General features: G+C 41.3%; 1 protein-coding gene across 3 annotated transcripts in view; it reads left to right on the top strand.

Moving 5' to 3' along the window:
* The first annotated feature begins 887 nt into the window (after nt 1-887).
* The window catches only part of Fbxo11 (F-box protein 11), a 94083-nt gene continuing 76676 nt past the window's right edge, over nt 888-18294 (top strand). For 2 of the 3 annotated variants that reach the window (XM_070025547.1, XM_070025546.1), the window contains exon 1: nt 888-984. The gene's annotated coding sequence lies outside the window, so the exon portion shown is untranslated. Of the gene's footprint in view, nt 985-1356; nt 1375-18294 lie in introns of those variants that run through there. The other variant, XM_070025548.1, reaches the window with a different exon arrangement.

Below are 18294 nucleotides of genomic sequence, written 5' to 3'. Positions count from 1 at the left end.
AGCGGCAGCAGCAGTGGCGAGGGCGACCGGGCTGAGGAGGAGGAGGAAAGGCTCCTTTAAGGAGGAGGAACGACGACGCCTCTTTTTCCCTCTATCTCCTCCCTTTACACCCATTTCCCCTTCGCCGAGGAGAGAAGGGAAGGGAGGGGGAGGAGAGAGAAGAGGCCGAAGAAAGAGAAAAAATTCCTCGCAGAAATCTCTTTCAGGGGGTGTGGGGGGGAGGACGAGGGAGAAAAGAGAGCCGGGCGCCCCCCGCTCCCTCCCTCCCTGCTCTCCCTCGCTGCTCCCTCGCCCGCCCGCCCGCCTACTCCCCCCGCCGCCGGAGACGCCGCTCGGGAGCCGGCGGGACCCGGGTCTGTCTCCTCGGCCGCCGCCGCCGCCGCGCCTCGCCGGGGGAGCCCCGAGCGGGCGGACGCCCTTTCTTTCTTTCTCTCGCTGCGCCCGTCTCTCTGTCTCCGTCCCTCGCGGCCGCCCCGCCCGGCGGCCTCGGCCTTCCCCGTGCGCCAGGGCCCGCCCGGCCGGCCTCGCTCGGGCTCCGCGGGTCTCTCCGGCCTTTTCTCCGGACTCGGGGTCCCGCTTGGTCTCCCCTGCCCGCTCCCCCCGCTCCCCTTGCGCCCCTCTCCTTCCTCCCCCCTCCCCGCCCGGCTCTCCGGCCCCGGAGCTCGCCGTGCGTGTGCGCGTGAGAGTGTGTGTGTCCCTCCGCCAACGCCGCCACCTCAGCCCGGCAAATGAACTCCGTCCGAGCCGCCAACCGGAGACCCAGGCGAGTGTCGCGGCCGCGCCCGGTGCAGCAACAGCAGCAGCAGCCCCCGCAGCAGCCGCCGCCGCAGCCGCCCCCGCAGCAGCCCCCGCCGCCGCCGCAGCCGCAGCAGCAGCAGCCCCCGCCGCCGCCGCAGCAGCAGCAGCAGCCCCAGCAGCAGCCGCCGCCGCCGCCACCGCCGCCTCCGCCGCTGCCTCAGGAGCGGAACAACGCCGGCGAGCGGGGTAAGGCCGCGCTCCCTCCCGCCGGCTCGGGCGCCCGGCCCGCCGGGGCACTGCGGGCGGGGAGGCCGGGCGGGTGGGGGCGGCCTGCGCGCCCCCGGGATGGGAGACGGCGGCCGGGCGGAGGCGGGTCCCGAGGTGCCGCAGTGTCAGCCCCGGGGCCGGGCCGGCAGGAAAAGCCGCGGCTTCCCGACTCGCTCGGGCTCTGGTTCAGGCCGCGCTTTGTTTGGTTTCGGGGGCTCGGCACCCTCCAGCCCCCGCCCCTCCCTGGGGCTTCCCGGCTGGCTCGCGCACCCCGCGGGAGTCTGTTGGCGGCTGGGGAGGGGGAGGGCCGGCGGAAGGTGGGAGCTCTTTTCTGCCGCCTTCCCGGGTCTAGCCTCCCCGTTTCTCCTGGTAGGTGGGGGGGTGGGGGGCGGCCGGGAGTGTTGGGGTGGTGGGGTTGGCTGGGGAACTTGTTTTTCCCTTTTCTCCGGGTGGCCTCCCCCCCTTCCTGTGGCGGAGTGGGAGAGGGAGAGGGGTCCGAGGGGTCGGTGGTGTTGGCCAGGGAAAACAAGTTCCCCCGCCTCCCCCCTTCGGTCACGGGGTAGGGGGGGAGCAGCGACTCCTCTTCCCAGCCCCACGGTGTTTGCTGCGCAGTTTGCCTTCAGTTACCGAACCCCCGGGAAGGACCCGTTAAATCCAGACCTTTAAATAAATATCGAATCCATCGGCCATTTCCAGCCCCCTCCCTCGTGTGCAGTGCAGTTACCCTTCCGCTCGGTCGGCACCCCCTCGCCTGTCGTCCCCTCCACGCCGCGGTGCACCCCTCCGTCTCCTCCCGGGGCTTGAACACCCCTCTCCTAGATCCGGCCCCCTGGGGTTGTGTGTGTGTATGTGTGTGTGTGTGCGTGCGCGCGTGTGCACGCGCGTGTGTTGTGGCCAAGGCCTAGTGAAATGTGTCATTTGGACCCAACTGTGCAGCGCTGTCTGGTAACCACCATTGTCTAAGGGCTGAGGCTCCCGGGGTTGGATTCCTGCTTTCACAAAAATAAGGTCCAGATCTGCTTGGGTGATACAGTTATTTGGGGATGTTGGTGAAATGGGGGATGTTGCACCTTCATCTCCAAACACAACTTCTCTTTAGTAATTAGCTGCTTTCAGTCGGGGTGGAGGTCAGTACCATATTTTTTTGTGCGTGGTTGTTGTTTTAAGGACGAGAATTGTTAGGAGACATTTTGCATGTTTTAGTTGTCAGATTAAGGTTAATTTTAACATGCATTGGTTGTCACACCTCCTTTGGTTAAGTGGACTGAGATTAAACGCATTTTTAAAATTATACTTTGTAACCTGAAGAACTGTTTCATTGTTGTAGTTAATCAAAACATTTAACAAGTAAAGGAGATCTTAATCTGAAAAATAGTTTAAAAAGCTTTGCATTGGTCACTGTTACAGATAGTCTGAGAAAGCAGTTTGCTATGTTGCTTGAAAGAAGGTAATGTTTCAATCCAGTTAGAGGTCTTGTGTAACATAATTGGTAAATGTTTTGATTTTTTGATATATTCAGCTTTTTGTTAAATTAAAAATCTGTAGTCTTATCACTTCCTCTCACATAAGTATATCAGAGTTCCTCTGGTGTTTTCATACAAGTAAGAGTCAAATCTTCCAGAATTGGCTCCATATATGAGAGCTCACGTTATTTTTAGAAAACAATGAAGTGAAATTGAAATGCTAGAGTTTAATATTAAGAATCCTATAATTACAGGAAGCTTTTTCAAGATGTAATAATTTGGTAATATTAACAAGGAATCAATATGTCAGCAAAACGTAATTTACTTCCATTGTGCATTTTTAAGTGTTTATTCTGTATCACCGTGTCATAATTTGCATGTAATTTCAAACCTTGCTGAGTTATTCTTGGGACGTTTTTCTTCATTAGTTCATAATTACTAGCTACCAAAGACAATTTCTACTTACTAAGTGTGGTGGTGGTTGTTAGTCACATATTAGAGTGTCCGTTTTCCTTCTATTGATGTTTAAAAATTGACAAACAACTTGTCAATTCATCAATGAGAAATTCAGTACGGTCCTAACCAAATAGTAAGTGAAATCCACTGTAGGATTATTGCTTTGATCCAACTAGTAGAAACTGTTCTGGAGATTCATGTTGGCACAGAGAGGGGAAAAAACTTGCTGATGCCTTCAGAAAAAATGGTATGTGTCTTTCAAAGGGCAAATAAATGTCCTCAAAATAACTAAAACACCAAGATGAATTAAAAACTAAAATAGGTAAGGTTTTGCTGGTCTGTATAAAGACAAAATTCTTTGAAAAAAATCTCATTTTGATTACCTGGCTAAAATACACAGTTAACATATTGATGTTAGCTAAATGTTCTTAAAAGTTATATGCAACATAGAAAGTCACTATTTCTAGTTCAGAAACGCTTTTATTGATATTTGAGAATATTCATGATTTAATAATTGTCATAAGCTTATTAAGGAAGGAAAGCTAAGAAGTATTTGCTGGTGGCTCTTCTTTTCTAGCCTTTTTCTGACACTTGATGAATATGTAATTCTTGCATTAGTCTTGAGTAGAGTTACATAATAGTAGATCAGCCAACTTTCCAGGTAGGGAACTGAAGTGAGAGTTACTGTTTTTAGACAGTTTAGTGTAATCTGTGTGTAATCCATATGTAATCACATAGTCAATATGAAGATGCACTTTAGGCTTTATAATAATTGGCTATATTGTTACACTTTTTTTTTTTTTTTTGGTCCTGTCGTGGGGCCTGAACTCTGGGCCTGGGCACTGTCCCTCAGCTCTTCAGCTCAAGGCTAGCATGCTACCACTTGAGCCATAGCACCACTTATGGCTTTTTTTTTCTTCTGCTTATGTGGTGCTGAGGAATCGAACCCAGGGCCTCATGCATGCAAGGCAAGCGCTCTACCACTAAGCCACCTTCCCAGCCCTTGTTGTCACACTTTTTTCAAACAAAATTTCTGTTCAGCTTGTTAAGCACAAAGTCTTAGGCTTTTCATCTCTAGAAAAGGAGTTCTTCTACATCACATTGGGAAAGAGTGTCCTGGGCATTTTATGAGATGTTACCATGTTATCTGAAGTGGCCCATTGTCTTTAGATTTGTTTATGTATGTATGTATGTATGTTGGTTGGTTGGTTGGTTGTGGGGTTTGAACTCTGGGCTTGGGTGATGCCCCTGAGCTCTTCAGCTCTAGGCTAGTGCTCTATCACTTTGAGCCATAGCTCCACTTCTGGTTTTCTGGTGGTTAATTGGAGATGAGTTTCATGAACTTTCCTTCCCTGGGCTGGCTTTGAACCATGATCCTCAGATCTCAGCCTCCTGAATAGCTAGGATTACAGATGTGAGCCACTAGCACCTGGCTTAACCATTAGCTTTTAATTATCTTAATTTGGGGGCTTCACATAGCAATTTTAGGCTCATGCAAAGTAATTTTTGTCCCATGTAATCAAATTTTGATAATATAGTCCATGATTTGATGAAACTGAAAGTATATCTTGTTGGATTTTTGATAATTTGTTTTGTTTATATATTTATATTTTTTGGTTGACAAAATTTTACAAATTTGTGAAGTACTATTCCAATATGTATATTGTATATGTGTACATCATAAAATGTTCAAATCAAGTGAGAATATCTTCTCGGATTTATCAGTTACCATTTCTTTGTGGTGAAAACATTCAATATCCTTTTTCTAGCTTTTTTTTGAAACACATAGTACATTATTATAGTCACCTTAATGAGCAGTAGAAAACTAAAATTTATTTTTCTTTTCTAACTGTAAGCCATGTTTTCTCCATCCTTCTCTTCCTCCAACTCTCCTTAATCTCTAAATAATTAGAATTCTACACTGAACTTCAATGAGATCAATGCCTTTTTTAGATTGCACATATGAATGAGCCCATGTGGTATTTTGTCTTTCTGTGTCTGGTTTATTTCACTCAAGATAATGATGTTCACTTCCATGCTTATTGTTTAAAAAAAAAACGATGGGATATTATCCCTTTTTTTTCTGGATGAATAACTATATGTGTGTGTAAGATCAATCAGTCAATCTCACATTTTTACCTATTCATCAGTTTATAGACACTTAGGTGGTTTCTATACTGTTGTGAGTAGTATGCAATACACATGGGAGTATACATGTTTTTAAACATAGGAATTTCATTTCCTTTGGTATGTATAATGTTTGTTTTATGTTTTAAAAGGATTTTTAGCTTTTTCACCCTTATCTGCTGAATTTATCTTTATCCTTTTGTATTTTCTAGAAATATGGGGAAAACTTGGAAATTTTCAGAAGGGCTGTATGGATAGCCCAACCTCAGGTTGTTGTATTTGTTAAAAATGAATTTCTTTTTAGCTTGGCAAGATGGTAATCACAGTATTTGGGAAGTAGAAGCTAGAGGATTGTGAGCTCTAGGCGAGTCAGTTCTACACAATGAGACTGTCTTCCTTCCCCTCCCCCCTCCCCGAAAAAAAAAATAGCCAAGTGCTGGTGGCTCACATCTGTAATCCTAGTTACTCAGGAGGCTGAGATCAGAAGATTGCAATTCAAAGCCATCCCAGAAAGGAAACATCTGTGAGACTCTTAACTCCATTTAGCCACTACGAGAAGCTGGGTGCTCATGGTTCATGCCTGTAATGTAGCTAGGAGGACTGAGATCTGTGGAAACTGGGTTTGAAGCCAGCCTGGGTAGCAAAATCCACGAGACTGTTACTCCTAATCACCAAAAAAGCTAGAAATAGGGGTACAGCTCAAATGATAAAGCACTGGCTTTAAGCAAAAAAAATCTCAAGGACCTGAGTTTCAAGCCCCTGGACTGACACAAAAAGAAGAAAAAAAAAAGTGGGCGTATGGCTCAAATGATAAAATGCTATCCTTCAGCAGAAAATTCTCAGGGACACTATTAGAGCCTTGAATTCAAGCCCCAGTATAAGCGTGCACATACACAAATGATACTTATGAGGAAGTTTTTGAAAGTAGGTGTAATTTTTCTCTGGGTACTAGAAAATTATAGGACTATATGAAGTGCTAAAACTTCAACTATAAGATAGTTACAATTTAATAAAGTACCTGTACTTTATTACATCTTGTTATAAATTTATAGTCTAGGGCTGGGAAGGTGGCTCAGTGGTAGAGTGCTCGCCTTGCATGCTTGAGGCCCTGGGTTCGATTCCTAAGCACCACATAAGCAGAAAAAAAAGCCAGGAGTGGTGCTGTGGCTCAAGTGGTAGAGTGCTAGCCTTGAGCTGAAGAGCTGAGGGACAGCACCCAAGCCCAGAGTTCGGGCTCCACGACCGGACCCCACCCCCCAAAAATTTTACAGTCTAAAGTTTTAAATTTTGTTGTGTAAAACATATATCTCTTTAGACCCATGCTTGCAAAAATCCCACTTGTGGAGGCTGGGCAGGGCAGCACACATCTGTAATACTTGCTACCCAGGAGAGTACAACAGGAAATTATGTGAAGTTTCAGGCCAGCCAGAACAAAAGGGTCTATGAACCCCATCTCAACAGATAAAGCTGGGCATAGTGATATGCCAACCATCCCCTACTCCACCCTGGGCCAAAATGGAGACTCCATTTCAATAATAACTAGAGCAAAAGAGGGCTGTAGATGTGACTCAAACAGTAGAGTGCCTTCCTAGGAACCACAAAGTCCAGAGTTCAGAACCTTAGTACTATTCCTCCATAAAAGCAAATGGGGCTCAGGTGTGATTTAAGTTGGTAGAGCATCTCCCTAGCTCAAATGCCAGGTTTAATACCAGTACCACCAAAAAAGGGGAGGGGGGGGGAACGAGAGAAAAATCATCTATGAAATAATGCAGTACATACTACATAGAATATTCCTAATGGAACTATGTATACTGTATAATCACTATACCAATATGGTGGTGTAGTCATGGATGCCACATATACCTTTCATGTAATTGTTCTAGCACACGATATTTTACCTTCAGGTTTTTCATTTTGCTCATAGAATAGGGAACCACTGCAACCTTTAATAGTGGAATTTTGGACAAGAAACATGATTTTTCCTGTTTGAGAAATTAAGTGCTCTGGGGCACTACTCTTCCATCTGGTGCCTTAACCTTCAAAGTAAATCCTATGGGAGAAGTGTCATTCCTCCCACCCCGTTTTTTCTGAGCACAGCCTGTTTTTCTCATAGCTTAGAAATTATTTGTAATCCCCACTCAGGAGGCTAAGGCCGGAGTATCACAAATTCAAAACAGTCTTGTCTACATATATGTTATATGAAAAAAATAAAACTTTAAGGAATACAAATGGAGTAGTATCAGTGCTAAAATGTTTCGAGCAAGGCTTCAAGGTTATCCATTGTATTATTTTTCTTTCTTTAAAATTCTGATAAATCCAAGGAAAAACTACCATCTAGCTTGGAAATTTACCAGATAAGGCAAGAACAGCTAACATAGATCCTGACCTGTTCAGTAAGGACTCCCTTTCCCCAATCTCCTCACATAGATTTGAAGAATTCAAGGCTAGTGAGTACAGTTGTTACTCAGAATCAAGGAGGCCTGGTTCTAGGATACTTAGAACCTCCATATAAAACTCTGCAAAAGCTCAAGTCTCTTGATTAAAAAAAAAAAAAAGACATAGTAGAGAATTTGTGTATAGCATAGCCTATACATATCCTCCCAAATTCTGTAAGTATTTCAAGATGACTTATATTACCTAATACAATGTAAATAAGATGTAAATAGTTGTTCTACGGTCTTTTTAGGGAAGAATAACAGAAAAAGGTTGTTCATGGCAATTTTTTTTATTATGGACACATGACATAATTTTCCCACCTACGTATTTTCAGCTGGTTTATCATAGGGATATGATGAAACCCATAGATATACAGGAACAACTAACTGTATTACATCAGCTTTCCCTTTTCTCAAGTATCTTAACTTTAAAAATAACCATCTGTAATAATGCGTATCAATGTGAAATGTCATTTTTCAGTTTCTTCCTAATAAGATACCCTTATTTTTGTGTGTGTCTATCTTCCCACTTAACCTTTGAAGCATAATTTGTTTTCAACTTTACATTTCAGTAGTAAACTCTTCAAGTCACATTTTTTTTTCAATTTATATTTTTAACTTAGGGCTTTAACCTCTTGCTCCACTTTTTCCATACCTCCATTCTGGCTCTTTTGCTTGTTAATTGGAGCTAGAGTCAGACTTTTCTGCTTGGAGTTAATTAACTTCAGACCAAGATACTCAAATCTCAGCCTTCTGAGGGCCCCTTATAAGTGAGTGCCTGGTTTGAATTACATTCTTATCTTCTAAACAACACAGGTCAGTATTGGAGATTAATGGTGAAATATGACCCTAAATTGCAATTGAATACATTTTGAAGTAAAATTATGGTGACACAATACAAGGAATGAGAATAGAGTAATGTAAAGAGTTCAGAAGTAATCTGATACTGATTAACTGCTTAACATTGAGTAAGCAGTGTAGTGTAAACTCTCTGTGCCTTCAGAAACTTTAACATAGGGTTAACATTTGTCTTAAAGAATAACTAAGAATAAAAGACAGTGACAGGTATGTACATTATAAATGCTCAGTAAATGATAGCTCTATGAAATGTGAAAATAATGACATTAGTCGGGCACCAGTGGCTCACGCCTGTAATCCTAGCTACTGAGAAGGCTGAGATCTGAAGGGTCACAGTTCAAAGCCAGCCCGGGCAGAAAAGTCCGTGAAACTTTTTTCTTTTTTTTTTTTTTTGTCGGTCGTGGGGCCTGAACTCTGGGCCTGGGTGCTGTCCCTTGGTTCTTCAGCTGTAGACTAGCTCAAGGCGAGCACTCTACCGCTTGAGCCTCAGCCCCACTTCCGGCTTTTTCTGCTTATGTGGTGCTGAGGAATGGAACTGAGGGCCTCATGCATGCAAGGCAAGCACTCTACCACTTGAGCCACATTCCCAGCCCTCCGTGAGACTCTTATCTCCAATAAAACACTAGAAAACCGAAGTGGTGCTGTGACTCAAGTGGTAGAGCACTTGCCTTGTGCTGGAGAGCACAAGGATATCGCCCAAGCCCAGAGTTCAAGCCCCACGACTGACAAAAAATAAATAAAATAATGAGATTGTATACAAAAATAAACCCCCCAAAATAGTGTGTCAAGTCATTTAAAAAAAGTTTTGACATACTCAGCAATTTGACTTATATAACTTGATATAAATTGAGAGAGAGTGATTTTTTTTTATTTTTATTGTTTTGCTAGTCTTGGGCTTGAAGTCAGGACCTGGGTGGGCACTGACCCTGAGTTTCTATTGCCCAAGGCTAGCATTCTACCACTTCCAGCTTTTTCTGTTTATGTGGTACTGAGGAATCAAACCTGGGGCTTCATGCATACTAGGCGAGCACTCTATCACTAAGCCACATTCCCAGCCAGGGAGAGTGATTTATTTAAAAATTTTTTATCCACCCCTCCCCACCCCTTACCACCACCCCTACCCCCTACTCCGCCAAAGTTGTAAAGTTCATTTTTTGACATAATGTCTTGTACATCTCATTGTTGTAATGGGTCAAGACAGAATAAGAGAGCAGAGGAAATTGAGATTTGAAATAGAAACATCTAACTTTTGAAGGAGGATACACTAATGACATTGTTGGTTGAGTCATTTGGTTTTACCTTTTTCAAGTAACCTGATGATGATTTTGCTGCCCATGTAGACCTGTCTCAAGAAGAAACTGCATTGATTGGCTAGGACATATTTTTCCAGCATGTTGATGAGACCACTAAGCACTTACTATACAAAAAATGCTAGATTTTCCCTGAATTACTCATAAGTTATGAATAAAGAGTGTTAGGTCATTTTAGATAAGTAGTTCAGGAGGGGAAAAATGTGAGTAAAATAATAGTATTAGACTTTAATAGTAATTGTGACTTGTTTGTGGACTAAATATGCTTTCCTTGTCAGAGTGTTTTAGTTTGTTTTATGAGTAACTTGGTTTTTCTTTTTCTTTTTTAATCTTTGGCTAACAGAAGGTAGGTGCTTACACTTAATCTTTTAAAAAATAGAGAAATGAAACTTAACTAACTTCCTTTAAATTATTTTGGTTTAAGGCAAATATTGAAATACTACTTTGAAAATTAATATATTAATTTCATTTATTTTCATTTTAAAACATCTAAAAAACTTCTGTATGATTATTGCTTAGTCTTCTAATTTCTACTCTTCTAAATTGGACATTGTGAAATTATGTTCAATAGAGGGGGAAAGTTATTAAAAACTTTTCTCCCATTTGGTGACTAAACATTAAAAGCCATAAAGTAATACTTCTATATCTCAAGAGGAAATAAAAAGTGCTCATTCCCCTTTGTGTGTGTGTGTGTGTGTGTGTGTGTGTGAGAGAGAGAGAGAGAGAGAGAGAGAGAGAGAGAGAGAGAGAGAGAGAGAGAGAGAGAAAGGGTGTGAAAGAGAGAGAGGGTGTGAAAGAGAAGTGAAAAAAATGCCTGCTTTTCTGTTTTCTCAATCTTAAAAAATACTTAGAGTGGAAATAAGTAATAATCTGTGCTTTAAATTACTTTTCGAGTAATAATCTTAGTTTCACTCTTTTCTCCTAATGAGCAATGACACTTTTTCCAGGTGGCTGACCTGAGTTGTGGTATTAAAAGTTTTTCTTTAGTGTGGACTTAACTGGCCACTATATGGGTTCAACCTGGCATGGGCTTAAACATCATAATATAATTATCTGATTTGAATCAAGATTAGTCTATTTTGCCTACTTGACTTGGATTCGGATGCTTTCTTGACTAGTATTCAGGGTTTAATAGGACAATTTTTTTTCTATATCTAAGCATTGATTTTGTATCTTACATACATAGTACACGTGTACAACATGTGGTTTTGTAAAAATCTTAATACTTGGAGCTGGAGGAGAGGAAGATCATCTATTTTTCCCTTGTTATGTTTTATTACAGATAGGATTGGTGACATTCACCAATGTATTTTGGAAAAGAAAAAAATCAGATTTTAAGAAGAATTAAAAGTGTATAGAAGCCAGGTGCTGGTGGCTCACACCTGTAATCCTTGCTGCTCAGGAGGCTGAACTCTGAGAATCATGGTTCAAAACAAATTATCCAGCAAAAAGCCAGAAGTTGGGCCTTGAGTATAAATGCAGGGCCTGAGTTCAAGCCCCAAGACTAATACCTCCCCCCCCCCAAAAAAGGAATCTTTTCAGACTTGTTTCTTGGCATGGAGGAAAGATGAAAGACCTATTTGAAAGAAAGGGGAACAAAATTATAACACTATTCTTTGAAATGTAATATTTTTAATTTAAATGATTTAATAATAAAATTGTGGAACTGTACATTTTTCCTTTACATATAGGATCAGCTGTGTTTGTAGCCACTGAATCCATAATTGTGTGTAAATGACTGATATCTTCACAGTCCTCTGAAAGGCATTTGAATTCTTTTTTTTTTTTTTTCTTTTTTGGTCGTGGGGCTTAAACTCTGGGCCTGGGCACTCACTGTTCCTTAGCTCTTCAGCTCAAGGCTAGCGCCTTGAGCCACAGTGCCACTTCTGGTTTTCTGAATGGTTTATTGGAGATAAGAGTCTCACAGACTTTCCTGCCCAGGCTGGCTTGGAACCGAGATCCTCAGATCTCAGCCTCCTGAGTAGCTGGCATTACAGGCATGAGCCACCGGCGCCCAGCTTGGGCATTCCAATCTTTAAGAGTCTGATTATGATTCTTCTCAAATTTTGGTACTTTAGGCCCAGATAGAGATAGGTGAAATACAGTGGCTTGGAAAAAATTGTTTTGGTAGGAGCGCTTCTTTAGAACTACACACTTAGGAGGAAAGGAGCATCACATTATAGAACTAACTTTCAATTCTGATTCTAATAACTGAGTTTCTACTTCTGCTTTTAGACTTTCTCTTTTTCTTTTTCTTTTTGGCCGGTCCTGGGGCCTAACTCTGGGCCTGGGCGCTGTCCCTGAGCTCTTCAGCTCAAGGCTAGCGCTCTATCACTTGAACCACAGCGCCACTTCCAGCTTTTTCTGCTTATGTGGTGCTGAGGAATCGAACCCAGGGCCTCATGCGTGTAAGGCAAGCACTCTACCACTGAGCCATCTTCCCAGACCCCTAGCAATTTTTTATTTCTTGAAGTTTGCTTAACCAGCCTTCCTCCCTTTCTTTTCCAAACGACTTATTTTGGGTTGAGAACTAAAATGGAGAGAAAATTAGAGTTGAAACTGGCAAAAGTGGTCATGTGTATGGGTCATTTGAATTAGCAGTGATTATATGGGTTAGAGAACTTCTCTTTCCCTTTTTCCCCATAATACAGGCTATATATAGCATATATGTATTTAAATTACAAAAATAATGTTTTATTAATCTTTTAAAGTTAAGCTTGTAATTGCAGTAAGTGCACAAATGTTATGTAGCTTGATGACACTTTACAAAGTGGGCATGGTTATGTAACCAATGATACTTAGATCAAGAAATGAAATAGTATCAGCATCCTAGAAGTCTTCCTTGAGGTTCCTCTCAGCTACTATTCCCACCCTTGTCTGTCTAAATATTACTTAGATAAGATATCATTAATAGTCATCCAATGTATTCCTGTGTGAATGGCTTCTTTCTTGTAAAATTTGTTTGTGAACTTCATTTATGTAGCTGCTTGTAGCATTAGCTTGTTTTTTTAATTTTTTAAATTGTTATTATAAAGGTGATATACAGAGGGGTTATGAGTACATTAATTAGGCAAGGGGTACATTTCTTTTTGGACAGTGTCACCCTTCCCTTGTGCTCTCCCAGTTTTCCCCTCCCATCCCTCTATCCACAAGTCACGTAATTCATTTTCAGCATAGTGTCCAGTGAGTACTTTTGTTGCATTTTTTTTCACCTCCTGTCCCATTTCTGTGCTGCCTCTTACACTCAGTTTGTTCATTCATTTTTTTTTTCTTCTGTCGGTCATGGGACTTGAACTCTGGGCTTGGGCACTGTGTCCCTGTGCTCTTCAGCTTAAGGTGAGTGCTGTACTGCTTGAGCCACAGTAGCACTTCCGGTTTTCTAGTGGTTTATTGGAGATAAGAGTCTCGTGGACTTTCCTGTCCCAGCTGGCTTTGAACTATGATCCTCAGATCTCAGCCTCTTGAATAGCTAGGATGACAGGCATGAGCCACTGGCACCCAGCCAGTTTGTTCACTTTTGATGCTGTTTAATATTCTACAATTGATGAACATAGACATAAACATAAAAATTGGTTTGTGTTTGAGTGTCAAGAATAGTGCTAATGTCAGTATTCTTATATGTATCATCTTTGGTAAACACTTTGCTTATGAGTTTTATATCTGAACATGCATTATTTGCTTACATTTTCACAAAGACAGAACTTCCATTTTTTTTTTGTTTTAACATATACACAAGATAGAGACAGTTTTAAGACATGAGTATGATTGCTCCTGTTAATAAACAATTGACCAGAAAGGATGAATCTTTTTCAAAAATTAGTATAGTACTTTAAAAAAAATCTCTTAGTCTACCTGCTCTGTTTTCTTTGCCAGTTCAGTCTTGGGCCTACCAGTTAGGGCCTACCAGTTAACCTACAAAACAAGAACCATAACAGTGTGTCTTATCCATTTTCATATTTACAGATAGCCACATTTAGTATTAGAATATGCTGAATTGTGCTATAAACATATTGTTACAAACATGTTTTTGGTACTTTTTGCCACCACAACCATCATCCCTTCTGATCCTCCGGCTCCTTTTAAGAGGCTGTCTCTGAACTTCTGGGCTCAAGCAATCCAAGCTCCTGGGTAGCTAAAACAATTAAGTGTATGCCACTGTGCCTGGCTTATATGTTAAATATTTTACATGAATATTTTCTATTTTTTAAAGTTTTTGCAAGTATAATGTCAAAGTTTGCCTATCCATTTCTGAAATTTCAGCTATTCAGGTGTCTGAGGCAGAAGGGCCATAAGCTTGGACAACTTAAGACCCTGTCTCAAAAAAAATTTTTTTTTGAAGTTGGATATAGTCAGTGGTTCTGGGTTAAATTCTCAGTACCCTTCTTTAAAAAAAAAAAGTTCACCTGTCGGAAGTGGCGCTGTGGCTCAAGTGGTAGAGCACTCTCCTTGAGCTGAAGAGCTCAAGGACAGTACCCAGGCCCAGGCCCACGACTGACCAAAAGAAATAAAAAGGTCACCTGTCACCTTAATGTAGTTCATTTCCCCCCAAAATTGCCAGCTAGGATGTTTTGAAGACATCTTTTCTATATTTTGGAAGTAAGTGACTTTTCACTCCAAGAACTATTACTTAACTTTTGCTACTGAAATGGTCCTTAGTATTTTTTTTTTTCTCCACTTATATTTGGAACTTGAAGCTGATACCTTTTAAGCTTGTGCTTTTGGATTCCTTTAAAAAATAATACAGCTGGGCTACAGTGGTACTAGTTCCTGAGACTCATCTCCAATTAACTACCAGAAAGCTGGAACTAGCACTATGGCTTAAAGGGGTAGACTTCTAGCCTTGAGCATGAAAGCTCAGGGACAGTGCCCAGGCACTGGGTTCAAGCCTTAAGACCAGTAGGCAATCAATCAATCAACCAATCAATAAAATATACACTGATCATGGTGCTACCTTTCTCCCCCCCCTCCCCATACCTGAAGACAGGAGGATTGAGTTCAAGACCAAACTGGGTTACATATTAAGTTCTAGACTATCCTAAATCTAAACCCTCTCTCATAGAACCAAAATCAAGTAATCTGGTTTTCAGGGCTTCATGCACACTAAGCAACTGCTTTGTCACTTGAGCCACACCCCCCATTTAGCTTTTTGTGTATATATGCATATATTTAGTGCTAGTACTAGGGCTTTAACTCAGAACACTGTCCCTTATCTTTTTCATGGTGCTAGCACTCTACCATGTTAGCCAGAAACTCCACTCTCAGCTTTTTAGTGGTTAAGTGGAAGTAAGAGTCTCATTTACTTTGCTGCTTGAGTTAGCTTCCAACCACCTTCCTCAGATCTCAGCTTCCTGAGTAGCTAGGATTAGAAGCGTGAGGGGATGAGAAGGTGGCTCAGTGGTAGAGTGCTTGACTTGCATGCATGAGGCCCTGGGTTTGATTCCTCAGCACCACATAAGCAGAAAAGGCCGGAAGTGGCGCTATGGCTCAAGTGGTAGAGCACTAGCCTTGAGCTGAAGAGCTGAGGGACAGCACCCAGGCCCAGAGTTCAGGCCCTACGACTGACCCCCCCCCAAAAAAAAAAGTGTGAGCCACTGTCACTTGGTTGTGTTTGTTTTTGAGAGATGGTCATACTAATTTTGTCCCAGAGATCTTCAAACTGGTGAGCTTCCCTGCCTCAGCCTCCCAAGTGTCTGGGATTATGGTCATGCACCACTGTGTCCAGCTATGTATCTTGCTAATTTCCTTTTGTTTCTGTGTGTCATGATTTTCTTTTTTTTTTTTTTTTTTTTATCTTACCGTCAACTTATTTGAAACTTTGACACTTTCTTAGAGATGCTTTTCTGGGCTTTTACTAGATCCATTCCTAATGTATAGAAGGAAATGTGGTAAGTTCTTCAAGGTGAAACCATCCTAAAGTGCTCCTGAGCTATAACATACACTGCTGATGATATAAAAGACCTATGAAAATGATATATAGGGCTCTTATTTTTTGTTATCATTAGCACTTAGTAGCTATACAATAGATTTCCATGTATGTATACAATGTATTCCAATCAATCTCCTCTATCACTCTCCCTCTTCCCTTTTCCTAAAACAATTTCCGCAGGTTTCATTATTCGGATTTCATACAACCAACAAGCTATTTAGACCATATTCATCTTTTACCTTTGTTAGCCCACCTCCCTCTCACTAGTACCCCCCTAACAAAGTCTGTTTCCCCTTCTCCCACCCACTCCTTTTGATCAATAGCTTTCATTGATATTCTTTATGCCATTTCTATATGTAGTTGGAGTGTACTCATCTTCTTCCCTTTCCCTTCCTGCCCAAGTCAGTTACATTTGTATTTCAAAGATGGAGGTATTGAGCAGGGAAGATGGCTCCGTGGTAGAGTGCTTGCCTTGCATGCATGAGGCCCTGGGTTCAATTCCTCAGTATCACAAAACAGAAAGAGCTGGAAGTGAGGCTGTAGCTCAAATGGTAGAGTGCTAGCCTTGAGCTATAGAGCTGAGGGACAGCACCCAGGCCCAGAGTTCAGGCCCCACAACCAAAAAAAAAAAAAAAAAAAGTGGATGTATTTAGACCCAAGCTGAGGTGTCCAACAACAAATAAATGGAGAAAGATTAGTGTGTATGTATATTATATATATATTATGAAATTACACAGCCATAACAATGAAACAATATATGCAGCAAAATGGATGAAATTGGAAGTCATCATATTGAATGAGACAAGCCAAGGTTAGTATCTCATGTAGAAGCTAAACCTAAAAGGCTTACACATTCATATGTATGTATCATAAATACATGCATTTATACCTGTATACATAATTTTAGATAGACGAGAGAGAGAGAGAGAGAGAGAGAGAGAGAGAGAGAGAAGGGCTTTTTTTTAAAAGAGTTACTTTGCTTTGAAACTGATCATTGGTAGCTTTAAATATGAAAGGAGGAGGATTTCACTACTTCAAGCCTGATCTTTAAGCACTCACCAGTCCAGTGTTAACAGTTGATCTTTTCTGCCCATAAAAATTGGGCTAGAGAACGGGGCTGGGAAAGTGGCTCAGTGGTAGAGTGCTTGCCTTGCATACATGAGGCCCTGGCTTCGATTCCTCAGCAACACATAAGCAGAAAAAGCCAGAAGTGGCACTGTGGCTCAAGTGGTAGAGTGCTAGCCTTGAGCAGAAGAGCTGAGGGACTGCGCCCAGGCCCAGAGTTCAGGTCCCACGACTGGCCAAAAAAAAAAGGGCTAGAGAAGGCTAATGTTTTCATTTTAATTTGCTTATTTTGCTAGTCTTTTTTTTTTTCTTAGTAAATAAAAAGGAAATTTTTCCATTGACACTGTATCAATACTTTATTTCCTGGGCCAGTCTATATTTTTCAGCTAAGTCATTTGTACTTGCATTTCAAAGATAGAGGTATATAGATGGATTTGGACTCACATACAGATTTCATCTGTCTCATATATCTCCAGTTGTGTGTGTGTGTGTGTGTGTGTGTGTGTGTGTGTGTGTGTGTGTGTGTGTGTGTGTGTGTGTGTGTGTGTGTGTGTGTGTGTGTGTTTTTGTATAATTGAGGTTTTTATGTGTAACCTTAATTCTTAAACTTTAAGACTGGAGTCTTTCAGAGAACTTTCTGTGAGGTGGTATTTAAAGATGTAAGTTTGGCATGAGCCTTTGCTATCTGGTAATATGTTCTGTCCTATTTATTGAATTACCTTTGTGTCAGACTTCAGAAGGTGTTTCAGTCCAACTAAGTTAAACTGTAGCATTTTTATGTGCTTTATTGAAAAAGAAATATATACCAGGTAAGAGAATTGCAACAGTTGAGGTCATTTATTTTCATGTTATTCTTTTTATTTATTTTTTTGCCTTCATGTCTAGAAACTGGAGGCAAGACAGATTTAAATTAAATTACATGTTGCTGGAATTTAAGCACCTCAATTGTAGAAATAAAAACACTTTAAGGTTCTTTGTGGCATCTTATATCTCATATGTAAAGCAGTTGTAACTCATAAGGTGCCTTTGTGGATCTTTTTGATAGTTTTAGTATCTCAGTTGCTACATGTCACAGCGAATCTGTATTCTGTTTCTGTCTTTTGTGTTGGAACTTCTTAACTGTAACCTACTAAGCTGGATGTAGGGAGGTTGGGCAGGATCTGTTAAAGTTAAATCTCTTGTCTTTACGGGCTAGAAAAGTTTCACATACCAGTTAGAGACATGGGTTAACAAAGAAACTGGTGATACACACTCTTGATCTAGTGGAACACAAAGTTTTTGGTGATATATTGGTAGTATCTTGTGATGGTAGAAATGAAGTATTTCTTGTTACATTCCTTTATTTTTCAAATACTATATATGGAATCTGGAGGGAGGAAAGCTTCGTGACATTGGTCTTGGCAGTAATTTCATGGATATGACAACGAAAGTAAAAAATAGATGGGACTACATTAAATTACAAACTGCACAGCAAAGGTTATAACCAACAAAGTAGAAAGACAACCTATAAAAAGAGAGAAAATATTTGAAAAACATTTGAACCATATCCATAATGAACTCAGTAGGAGAAAAACTAATAACCCTATTTAAAATGGGTTAAGGCCTTGAATGCACATTTCTTTGAATAAGACATACAAATAGCAAGCAAA

The sequence above is a fragment of the Dipodomys merriami genome, unplaced genomic scaffold, assembly GCF_024711535.1.
Source record: "Dipodomys merriami isolate MVZ:Mamm:240054 unplaced genomic scaffold, mDipMer1.0.p SCAF_17, whole genome shotgun sequence".
NCBI lineage: Eukaryota > Metazoa > Chordata > Mammalia > Rodentia > Heteromyidae > Dipodomys > Dipodomys merriami.
This window is presented reverse-complemented; position numbering and strand designations above follow the sequence as displayed.